Here is a 13,554-nt window from a genome sequence, read left to right as displayed (position 1 = left end):
GCCATGCTCACTAGCCCACATGCCCCTTGCTTCTGCGCACCTGGCTCACCCTTGGCAGGTGTGGGATGCAGGCTGGTAGCATGAGCCGAATGCAGTCTGACAAGCCAATTGGTCAAAATGAGCTCAGTGGGTCACAGCAAAGCTAGGGCAAAGGTGCCAACAGTCATAGAGGTTTCTGAATGGAAAAGCGACACACAAAGGTTCCTGTGACTACAAGTAGTTAAAAAGGCTGGAACGGTCTATGGAAAGTAACTAGTAACAGGCTGGCAGCAGTGGCTCATGCCTATAATCCCAGCACTTTGGGAGGCCAAGGCAGGCAGATCACGAGGTCAGAAGTTTGAGACTAGCCTGGCAAATATGGTGAAATCCCGTCTCTACTAAAAATACAAAAATTTGATGGGTGTGGTGGTGCCTGCCTGTAGTCTCAGCTACTCAGGATGCTGCGGCAGGAAAATTGCTTGAACCTGGGAGGCAGAGGTTGCAGTGAGCCAAGATTGCGCCATTGCACTCCAGTCTGCTGGGTGACAAAGTGAGACTTCGTCTCAAAAAAAAAAAAAAAAAAAAAAAAAAAAAAAAAAGTAAAGAAAAGAAAGAAAGAAACTAGTTACAGAAGAAGAGACATGATAGATATGCAAAAAAAAAAAAAAAAGATAATGCACTATGTGCTGATAAATAAAAGATTAAAAGGAACAAGTATGCAATTTTCCCAATAGAAGATAATTACTGTACAATACATAGAATATTGCTTAAGTATTTTTTCTACAGAAGTGTGCTTAATAATGTCCTTCTAGCCTGTCAGTTAACTAACTCATTGTAGAGAAATAGAATATACCTTATTCCTTCTGGAGTTACATTATCCACATTAAGGTTACCTCATTTTCTTTATATAACTATATTTCTCAGAAATTATATATCTTTATTCAAGAGATAGGGTTATTCAACTCTTGAATATTTTTATTCAAGAGATAGGGTTATAACAACTCTTAAATAAAAATAAATCCTGAGTAACTTATCTTTATAATTCCCATAAGAAAATGTTGAAAGAGGTCACTGTATGCATGGATTTACTTTTTTTCATCCCATAATTCTCTGCAATATACAATTATATCCTACTTAATGATGCTATTTTATTAAATAGCTGTGCATTTCTAACAACTTTATATCAACACTAAAATATTCTGAGACAAAATAAAGAGAAGACAAGATAAATAGCTAAAAATAAAAATGGTCTCAGAGATTTCTAAACAAATACATAAATGGTCAACAGATGCTTATGTCTCCATCCTGAGGACATAAAAACTACACTCAGCCAGATTTACACACTTGTTGGGACGACCTGCCTGTAAAAGGAGCTACGCACTACCAGCTTCCTATCTGCTGAGAGCTGGACCCTCATCGGAATGACCTGCCTGCAGAAAGGAGCTACCCACTATAATTAGGGAAATGCAAGTCAAAAGCACAGTAAGGGCCGGGAGCGGTGGCTCAAGCCTGTAATCCCAACACTTTGGGAGGCCGAGACGGGCGGATCATGAGGTCAGGAGATCGAGACTATCCTGGCTAACACGGTGAAACCCCGTCTCTACTAAAAAAATACAAAAAACTAGCCGGGCGAGGTGGCCGGCACCTGTAGTCCCAGCTACTCGGGAGGCTGAGGCAGGAGAATGGCGCGAACCCGGGAGGCGGAGCTTGCAGTGAGCTGAGATCCGGCCACTGCACTCCAGCCCGGGCGACAGAGCAAGACTCCGTCTCAAAAAAAAAAAAAAAAAAAAAAAAAGCACAGTAAGATATCTCACACCTGTTAGGACGGCTAAATCACACAAAAGTAAAACTGTTGGAGAAAATGTGAACAAAAAGGAACCTTTGTACAGTGTTGGTGGGAATGTAAATTGGTACACCCATTGTACACCCATTATGAAAAATTATATGCAGGTTCCTCCAAAAATTAGAAATAGAACTACCATATGATACAGCAATCTCATTTCACATCCGGGTATATATTCAAAGGAAACAAAATCATTATCTTGAAGAAATATTTGCATTTTCATGTTCATCACAGCATTATTCACAACAGTTAAGATCTGGAAACTGCCAAAGTATCTATTGAGAAGTAAATAGATAAAGAAAATGTGGCATATAGAAATATTATGCAGCCATATAAAGATTCTAGAATTTGCCACATGAATGAAAGTCGAGGACGTTATGCCAAACTAAATAAGCCAATCACAGAAGGATAAATAAATAAGAGTATGGTATCACTTATTGGTGAACTCTAAAACAACGAAAAAAGTTACATTCATTGAAACGTAGTATAGAATCATAGTTACCAGGAACTGAAATGAGGGAATGGAGAGATGTTGGTCACAGGGTACAAAATTTCAGTTATAAGATGAATAAGTTCTGAAGATCAGATGCACACCATGTCATGACTATAGTTGACAGTTCTGTATTATTTGAATTTTCATAAGAAAGCTGATCTTAAGCATACTTACCAAAACTTTTTAGAAAGTAACTATGTGGGCCGGGCTCCGGGGCTCACGCCTGTAATCCCAGCACTTTGGGAGTCCAAGGCTGGCGAATCACGAGGTCAGGAGATTGAGACCATCCTGGCTAACACTGTGAAAACCCGTCTCTACTAAAAATACAAAAAATTAGCCGGGCGTGATGGCGGGCGCCTGTAGTCCCAGCTACTCAGGAGGCTGAGGAAAGAGAATGGCGGGAACCCGGGAGGTGGAGCTTGCAGTGAGCCGAGATCGCGCCACTGCACTCCAGGCTGGGCGACAGAGTGAGACTCCGTCTTAGAAAAGTAACTACCTGAGGGGGTTGTTGTGTTCATGAACTTTATTATGGCAATCATTTCATAATGTGTATGTATATCAAATTATCACATTATACATATTAAGTGTAGATTCAATTTCATGTGCCAATTATATTATAATAACGGTGATTTTTTTAAATGGCCTGCCTGCAGAATGCCACCATATTCACTACGATTTTCTTTTATACTGTTTATGCTAAGAGTACAGAAACAAAAGTGTGGCTTTAAAAACTCAAAGGGATGTAATTAAACAATTTACTATGTTTAGTTTATTAAATTTTATAAACTGCATTAGACAAGATTTATGCACTTAATCACATTTACATTAATCTATATTAAAATTCAAAAAATTCATTTTTTGAATTCAAAAATTCAAAAAATCAAGCCTGAAATAATTTCCTGTATTTCCTGCTGGATCTGTCAAACTAGTCGAGGATAATACAATGAGAACATTTACAGAGGTCATCATGAATGTTACTGTTATTGAAGTTGATAAATGAAGTTCTTATTTTGATTAAGAAACATGTAAGAGATATGAGTGTGATATTTGCTGTTTTATATGGAATACATACACAATCTTGAAAAAAGATTGTAGTGCCAAGCCCTAGAAATTGGTTTTATTTTCTTTGAAATGAGAGACAGGGATGTGAACATTATTAAAAAGACTACCGTAAAAATAGTATTTATTGGCCTTTCCACTTATACAATTTTAACAGCAGAAATAAAACTTTATTTATAGATATTTTCACTTATTAAAAAAAATTCTTAAAAAGTAGACCATAGAAGTTCTTGGTTTCTTATCAATATAAAGACAAATTGGCTATTGTTCAGCTTATGAAATAAAACAAATTGTGTTCATTAATAAAAGCTGTCAATTTAACCTGAACAACAGTCCTAGTAACCTAGAAATTAATCTTTTTCTTACAGGTATGTGTTATTTAATATCATGGTGACTATCTTTTCACCAATTGACTATATGCCAATCATTTTCACTTCACTTCAAGCTTGCTACCATAAAACAAAAAGCATGTGCTATAAAATATGCTTTTAATTTGTTCGACATTGTACTTTTTTTCTTTAGTTAGGAAATAAAAAAGCATTGTCACACACACTGAATAAAGGAAAACATAATTCAAAACTAAGTTATTCTGAAAACAATTTGAAGACACAGAGACTCTAAGAATTATTATGAGTGGCTCTGTGCAAAGAAATCAGAATTTGAGCAAAGTTACTCTAGCATAATTTGGAAGAAATTGATAACATTGTCATCAATATCACAGGGAGAAGTTCAACTCAGCTAGGGTAGATAAATAATATACTTTGAAAACAAGGTTACATACAGCCTAGCATTAAAAAAAAAAAAAAAAAAAGGAATAAACAGAAATTATAAATACGGATCATCCTAAAAAGGAGCACTCTAAATAAAAATGATCTAAAAAAGCAATATCCAAAACTATACACCCAAGAAAGACTTAAAACAGAGATTCAGAAAGGCTAAATATTTTTAAATGAGTCAAAATATATCAGGCGAAAGCACAAAACAAAACACCATGCTTTTCAATCTTAACATTAGACAAGGTATACTGAGACATATGAAAACACTTTAAAGACAGCAAAAGACATTTATGATACTAAAGACGGCAACTCACAATGGGGTTATGTTAGTAATGTTACTGCTTCAAATAAATCAGAATCGGCTTTCAGAAGAAAAAAAGACTACAACAGCTATAATAAAAGTGCTTCTTATAGCTTAGTCCAAAACAGAGCAACTGTGCAAAACTATCATAGATCAGAATCACACAACACATCATCAAGAAGGTAGATTGTAAAAATAAAACACTCTGAGCTAAGATAGTAAATAATATAACTTATTTTCAAGTGCACATGAAAATCAACTATATTTTAGGCCCCAAAGTGTTCTTTAATTAATTGCAAATAATAGGGTTGGAAAAATAAGCTAGAAATTAACAAGATGGCAAAGTTCTGTCACCTAAAACAACAAAAACATTATTTTTAACACGTAGGCCTAAGGAAAAAATGTAGTGGCAACGTTTATTTAGAAGAATGGTAACTAAATAATATAATAATCTACTGAAATATAACAAATAATTATCAGAGGAAAACACATTGCATAAAATACTTATATCAACATAAAGCAATGACAATATAGTGAATTATGGCCAGGCGCAGTGGCTCATGCCTGTAATCCCAGCACTTTGGGAGGCCAAGGTGGGTGGATCACGAGGTCAGGAGTTCAAGACCAGCCTGGCCAACATGGTGAAACCCCATCTCTACTAAAAATACAAAAATTAGCCAGGCACGTTGGCAGGCACCTGTAATCCCAGTTACTCGGGAAGCTGAGGCAGGAGTATCACTTGAACCCACGAGGTGGAGATTGCAGTGAGCCAAGATCACTGCACGGTAGCCTGGGCGACAGAGCAAGACTCCATCTCAAAAAAAAAAAAAAAATATATATATATATATATATATACACACACACACATACACACACACACACACACATATATACACATACACACACATATATACACATACACACACATATATACACACACACATATATATAGTGAATTATGTACTTGAAACTAAAAACAGCAAAACAGCTTAACAAGATGCAGGGAATTGGAAGGTAGAAAGCAGAAATTAAAGAGTTAGAAAAAAATTAAAAGAAAGTTAATAAATGCAATAATCATTAATCTGAAAATATCACAATTAAAAGAGTAGATCATAAAATAAACATGTGAGGGAAAAGGTGCACATATACAAATTGTACATCACAGAAAAAATAATATCCAAACATATACACATTTAAAAAAAAAGTAAAACAAACTACATCTAATGTGGGAATATTTTTCACAACTCAGTGAAAATATAATAAAAATGAACAGATTAAATTGATAGTTTTGTAGGGGATATAATTACCAAATATGATGCCAGGTAAGGCAGAACACGTAATCAAATAAATAACAAGATAAGAAATGCCCCTTAAAAGTGCCAGCCCAAGATGGTAACCTCAAGGAAATTTTACCAAATTTGTACCATATTCACCTCATGAGTATTCCCTATGGACATGTGTTCAGACATCTCAATACTTGCTAAACTAACTCAGAACAAAGAAAAGGCTAGAAAATTTTCCAAATGTATTTCCCAATTAAAGTGATTATCAAACTTGTAAACAACAACTAAATTACCATACACACAAATGATGTATTTATGTGTGTATGCAAAATCTCAGATAAAATAATAGCAAAAAGTCGAGACATTTTTATTCAAACTTAGTGGGTTTAGGAATGAATGTTATTTATTCTCATTTCATATTAAAATGTATTATTATAATGCATCCCCTTGCTAAGGAGAAAAACATAATTATCTGAGGCTGAAGGAAAAAAATCTAACACAATTCAATAATCAATGATGCTAGTAACATTCAACAAAATATAAATTGACTAATCTCTCACATGATTAGCAAAAAATACTCTATGTTATTAAATCGTAAAGTCTATTATTCTAAATGGAGAGACACAAGAGCATATTTCTGGACTTAAAGTTAGAAAGAACAGCAGGATATCTTTTTATCCTGATTATTGCTTAACATCATGTTAGAGGAATTGGCTGATGCAACTAGACAAAAAAAAAAAAAAAGAAAAAGAAGAAGAAAAGAAATTAGAGGCATAAGAATAGGGAAATATTATAAAAACAACTCTATTTAATTATTATCAAATGCTTATATATCCAGGAAACTAAAAATAGTTAATGTGACAGATTTAGTTGAAGATTTAGTGAAGACTATATTATAAAATGACATTTAAAAATGAAAAAGTCATTTCATGTAAGAATAAAAACAAATTAGAAGATATGAGTAGACTGACTCTATATAAATCTAATTTCATGTTTTTGTGTATGCATATATATAACATACAAGTGTATGCACATACACATAAATATACATATATAGAAACACAAAAGTGTGTACATGTATTTATATGACAAAAAACGAAATTTTACTGATTTTAAAAAACAAATTTGACTATATATGCTTAATGATACTACATCTCAAGGCAAAAATACAGAAAAAATGCACGAAACTATATTTTTTTATTTTATTTTCCATGAAGCTGAAGGTCATGGTAGATGAAGGTCACACCATTGAATAGTGGAACTTAATCCTCATTGGTTACTTAGTAGATAACATATATACGTCACCACGGTAATGATCACTTTGGTTGTTTCTCAGGAACGTGGGGCAGCTCTTGTCCACTTCAAAACAGTTAAGAACACCGACTTTTCAACTGGGCCTGTGCAAATGCCCAAGAGGTAAACTTTTGACAAGAGAGGGCCTAAAACTCCACTCTCAAATCAGGCTAATGCCTCCATTTTCTGAACTTACGTCCAATGAAATGACATGAACCAAGATGATGTGTGTGTAGATCAGTAATTACTTCGTTTTTCTACATTGTGAACCACTTTTCACCATGCCTTAGGCCACCCTGCTTCTCTAACCCATAAATATCCTAAACCTTATCTTGGGAGGCACATTTGAAAGCTGCTCTCTCACATCCTTGTTGGGCAGACTTGTGAATAAATCTGTTCTCTTTTGCAAAACAGTGACACAGTGATTGATTTACTGTGCATAGGAAGAATGAACAAAAATGTGGTTCAATTATTGTTGAGTATATCTAAAACAGTTTTCATCAGTCCATAGGGAAACTAATAGAAGTATACACACACACTCACACGTAAAAATAATTTTATTATTTTTAAATAGTAAAAGAAAAAAGGATTATAAAAGATATAATCATTTATGGATCATATCTTAAGGTAACCACATGGGTGATTTGAAGACTAAATCTTTATAAAAGAATAAAAGTCAAAAATATTTTAGCAAACTAAGACAGTAATATTTTGCAACCACTTATAAATTAATGCATCAAGGTAATCCATAGTTTCAAATATGACTGAAAATAAAAAGAGACACCAGACATTATGATCTACATAATGGCAGTATTTTAAAATATCTTTGAGGGATGCTTGTCAAAACATCAAACCTGAGTCTTACCTGGACTCTGGATTGAATTATTAATTCATACTGAGACAGCCAGGAGGAAAGGGGTCCCCAGAGAAATTCCAGCTAGCCCGCGCACTGGAGGAGCCCGCACCGGGGTGGATCCATAGAAGATCCCGCCATTTGCAGCCGGGAGAAGCCTGGCCCCTCCTCTTTCTCGGTGGAACCTTTGATTCAATCTGCGTGGCAGGAATTACATTAATAGGACTCTGGCTTTGCAGAGAGCCACTGTTTTCTTTTTTGCCCAGTAAATTCCATTCTTTCTTACCCTTCAAAGTGTCTGTGAGCCTAATCTCTCATGGTCCTCTGACATGAAACTGCTCTTAGCTGAACTAAGGAAAAACTCCTAACAACAATACTAATTCGGAGGAAGAAAGGAAACTGTAACGTGACGCTAGTGAGATGCAAACATTAAAAGCCAGATTGCAAAAGTCAGTAAAAGAAAATAAGATTTCTCATATAATAAATATACTTTTAGGAAAAATATATGGATGAGAAAACCAATAGTACGTAAATGGTACTTAAGAACTTAAACCAAACACAATTAATAGCCTTCATTGTCTGTTTATCGATCACCTCATGTAGGATGGTAGTAAGGACTTTTGTAAATTAATTTTGGGTGTGACAATGTTATTGTGGGAATAGTTGAAAAAATAAAGATCCTCAGTAAAAATACTTGAATACTTAGCAAGTATACATTGCTTGAAATTTGTTCCAAACTTTTGTGGGTTGGGGAGTAAATGGGCTGTGGTGCAGATAAAACAAGATTTCCTATATATTTATAATTGATAAGATTGGGACTGATACATGAAGATACATAATAATATTCTATCTTTGTATACGTTTGAAATTTATTATGAGTTAAAAAACAACAAAAAATTTAGAAGCAAACATATCAATATGAATCCATTCAATGAGAAACTTATTTTGTATTGCCTCTCATTTCCAGCAAGTATAAATTTATTCTTATCCATTTTAAATAATATATGTATATAATTATGGAATATAAACAATATATATTTTAAAATATATTAATATAATCAAAACTTCAAAGTTCATAGGAATTATTAATGAAATCCAATTTAAAAGTTTATAAGTTAGACAATCTATTAAACTTTGGATTGACTTAACTGTCATAAAAAGCTGTCCAAATGGCAATTTAACTTGTTTCAATTTGTATTAAATAACCAAAAATTTATGTTTATTGGTTGCTGGTACTCATTTGTACTTCTTAGACTATTAGGAATGCATCATTTTTCTTTCAGAGGCAAAGTTTATTAACAGATCTTCATAGAAAAAGAGAAGCCAAGTTTTAATTACTCTACCTTGCAATTCTAGTGAGCTATGATTTCAGTCTAGTTACGAATACTAAATTTAACTGTCTTTAAGACTACTAGATTAATATATACAGTGTATTATTTGGCCACATTAATGAACATCTTATCTTTACAGAGTGAATTAAAAGTCAGTTTAATTTATTTGTAAGACTTTTTTATATTGTAATTTATATTGAAACAAGATCTTCATGAAATTACGTAGAAATTAGGGGTTTAAATTTTGTTCCTGTCAAACAAACCAACAAAATGGGACATTTTTATGCTGAAATACCATCAGAGCAAAATAAAAAAATGAAATTGTCAAAATCCAACTTGACCGAAGAAATTGAAAATAGTCCTGTTGGATAAAAGTGGGAACAGTAATCATTATATCATATGTAATACACTCATATTGGTGCATTAACATATTAAGTTAAAATACTGAACTTCAACATAAAAGTTAAAATACTGAACGCTTTTGGATTTTCAAATATTTGCCAAAATTAAATAAACACATAAAAGATTGCCAGACAGTGCATCAGCTTTTCTGAGCTTTACAAAGATTAAAACTATATAAATATAAAAATCTCTTCCCAGGATTTTCATGAGAGGTGAGAAGTCTAACTTCCCTTCTATTGCATGTTAAATTGTGTTTAGGTAGTATGGAAAAAAATACTTTCAGAAAAATGTAAAACATATATGAATGACTTTTGAGCAGTGAAAGTTTATAAACAAAGTAGTTTTATAAATCTTTTGACAAATCTTTCTAATTTATATAGGTACATTTGTCAAAGTCTATATCATATGTTGAAATTAGTTTTAATGTGGAATATTAGAGATTAGAAAACCTCAAAATAAATTTATATTTAATAGCATGCGAAATATAGGATTCTACAATGAATGTATATATTTGGAATATTAATTAAATATTTTGTTTGGAATATTGTCAATATCTGAGCTAGTTTTTAATGCAGGCAGGAAGATTCTTACATTGCCATTTTAGAACAACAAATGACATAATACCTGTCCTAAAGTTTCGGCCATGAACCATTTAATTTTATTTTTTTATATATGATATTTACCAACACGTTAAGAATTTTAAGAAATCACGACATTTAAAAACAGCCATTATGAATATACCCTCCTAAAGAAGTAGATCAATTTATTATGATAAACTATTACAGATTTTATTATTACGTTGTTTATTATTTTACTACTGTTATTATTATACCTCAGTTGCAACTATGCTATGAAGTGGGAGTTTATCAACATACTTTAAACTTCAACATAAAAATTAAATGATGATTATTGGATTAATAGCTGCTAAGTTTACTTAAAAGAAGCTATTAAATGGTGCAGTGGACAGATTAAAAAGTGATCTCCATGTTTCTTGCTCTTTGTGGTTCATGCTTTTGTATCATTTCTTCTTCTTACTGTGAGAAGAACCTGTGACTTGTTTCTAGCCTGGAGAATATGGCAAAGGTATACCATATGCAATTACATTTGATAAGACTCCATTTGTTTGCTTACACACCCTAATCTTTATGTGGTTGGTTTTGAAGAAGCAAACTACCATAACTCTAAAACCGTAAGGATATGAATTCTACCAGTGACCTAAGGGAGGTGGTAAACAGATTGGTCCCTGGGGGAGGCATCAGATTATAAACCAGTCTTGGGTGACACTTTGATTTTAGTCTTGCGAGGCCTTAGGCAAATGACTCGTCTAATTCATCTTTGGATTTCTCACCTGCAGAAACTATGAGGTAATAGATGTGTAGTTTTAAAACTGCTAACATTTTCTTAATTCATTATGCTGTACATAAAACAAATATAAATGGTCAAAAATAAGATCAACAAATAGGTATTGGAATAGATATGACAGTATTGCTTGACTGGCCAGAAAGAGATATATTACTCAAGTATTACTCAAGTGTTCAGTAGGTGTCCTAAAAAGACACTGAAAACTGTAGAAAGAGTAAAAAGGGGAGAGTACATCAAGTAATGTGGGAGTCTGAAGTGAAGTGTCTGGGTGGCTCATTAAGTGGATGGCAATATCTTTATTGTTAAATGATCAACCTTCACAGATTTTAATTATGTGTTCCATCATTGATATGAAAAGGCTTTGGTTCAAATGATTATGAGTTGAAGTACTTTGAATACTAGAGTGACTAGGATATTTCAGCAGATGTTCTCATATGCTTACAATAGAAAATAAGTCATATTTGTTTCTCTTTTCTTTTTTCTTTTTTTTTCTTTTTGAGACAGGGTCTCACCCTTTTGCTCAGCCTGGATGTAGTGGTGTGGAGGAGGTGGAGGCTACTTTGAGCGATCCTCCTGCATTAGCTTCTCAAGTAGCTGGGACTATAGTTGTGTGTCACCACACCTAGCTAATTTGTTTGCAATTTTTTGTACAGAAAGGGTCTCATCATATTGTCCAGGCTTGTCTCAAGCTTCTGGCCTCAAGTGATCCTCCTCCCTCAGCCTCCCAAAGTGTGGGGATTACAGGTGTGCATTAGTCCATTTTCACACTGCTAGAAAGAACTGCCTGATACTGAGTAATGTATAAAGAAAAAAAGCTTTAATTGCCTCATAGTTCCTCGTGACTGGGGAGGGCTCAGGAAACTTAGAATCATGGCAGAAGGTAAAGGAGAAGCAAGGCACATCTTACATGGCAGAAGAAGAGAAAGAGTGAAGGAGGAAGTGTAAACTTTTAAACCATCAGATCTCATGAGAACTCACTCATTATCATGAGAATAGCATGGGAGAAACTGCCTCTATGATTCAATCACCTTGTCCCTCCCTTGACACATGGGGGTTACAAATTGAGATGAGATTTGGGTGGGGATACAGAGCTAAACCATACAAGGAATAAGACACCATGAATGGCCATCATTTTCTAATTAACATTGGTGATGTGGGGAATTCCTTCAGTCTATATCAATCTTTCTTAATATGAGATCACCAGAAAAACAGCAGCAGTAGCCTTGGGAAATGTTAGGAAAGCAAATCATCAAGACTTACTTCAGATCTACTGAATCAGAACATCTGAAAATTATGGCTTCTAGAAATTTGATTTTACCAAAGTCTCCAAGTGCTTTTCATGACCCTAGATTTTGAGAATCAAGCTAATATGTTCATGTTTCAGTGAATGAAGATAAACTAGGCCAAAGCTGGAAGAAACACTAAGCCTTACTTTCTGTTTCCCTGATCTAGAGACTTGAAGATAACCAGCTAATATTTATAAATAAGAATATCAGTGAAGCCAAACAGGGTGTTGTTGTAGACAGAGAAGATTTGGGAGAAGAAAGCTGGAAGAAACAGGTTGAGGTGCAGGTTATGTAAAAACAGTGATGTAGAACAAACATATATGTGTAAATCTATGTATAGGGTTGGAAGAATCAAATGCTTGATAGGGACACTGCAACAAAGTTACAGCAGTGAAGAACTGAAATTCATTTTCAGTTCTACCTTACCTTACTTTACCTTACCCTGTACCACCTCAGATAAAAAAAGAAAAAAAAAAAAAAAAAAAATAGAAAGAACAAAATGTTAGGCACAGGATAAAAATTCTTATGAAATCACTGTATTTTATAAAAGAAAGGCTTAATGGAAATACCTTAAAAGACAAATGCTCTGAAAGAAAAATTGATTTGAAAGTTTTCAAATAGTACCACAGAGGAAAATATCCAGAAAAAAATATTCAGATAAATTAAATGAAACATTGTCTATTGGAAATGATATAGAAAAAATATGACAGTAATGAAATACAAAATATAATAGGACTAAACAAAGAAATTATGTATACATGTAGCTTACAAATATATCAATAATCATGAAACCCTGACATGGAGTGAAACTGGTTAGTCTTGAGTCTGTCTCACAAAAACGCAGGAAAAAATAAAATTGTATCTTTTTTTTAGGTAGAACCTTAGACCAACGGTTCAGTCTAGGTCCTGCTGCTCTCTGACAGAAAGCCAATCACTGAGACAAGTATTGGCAGTGAATAAGGCTTTATTTGGGTGCTGCAGGCAAGGAGATTGAAGATCCGTCTCAAATCCATATCTCTGAAGCACTAAAATTAGGGGTTTATATAGAAGGAAAAAAATGTATCCATATGGGAAAACAGGAAACAGGGAGGGGTAAGGAAGAGGAGTTGTTCAGCAGGAAGCAGGTGGTTGCTTAGGCAATTGTGATGGATGAGGGGTCTGGAGTCTCATTGTCCAGATGGAGTGATCTGGTAACTTGCAGATCATCCATACTATATGGGAGTCCTGAGAAAAAAAATCAGATAAGACATTTGTAACTTTCTTACATTTTAAGACTGGGAGTGCCAATTTCCA

This window comes from Rhinopithecus roxellana, chromosome 18 (genome assembly GCF_007565055.1).
Source record: "Rhinopithecus roxellana isolate Shanxi Qingling chromosome 18, ASM756505v1, whole genome shotgun sequence".
NCBI classification, from domain to species: Eukaryota; Metazoa; Chordata; class Mammalia; order Primates; family Cercopithecidae; genus Rhinopithecus; species Rhinopithecus roxellana.
Note: the sequence above shows the minus strand (reverse complement) of the source record.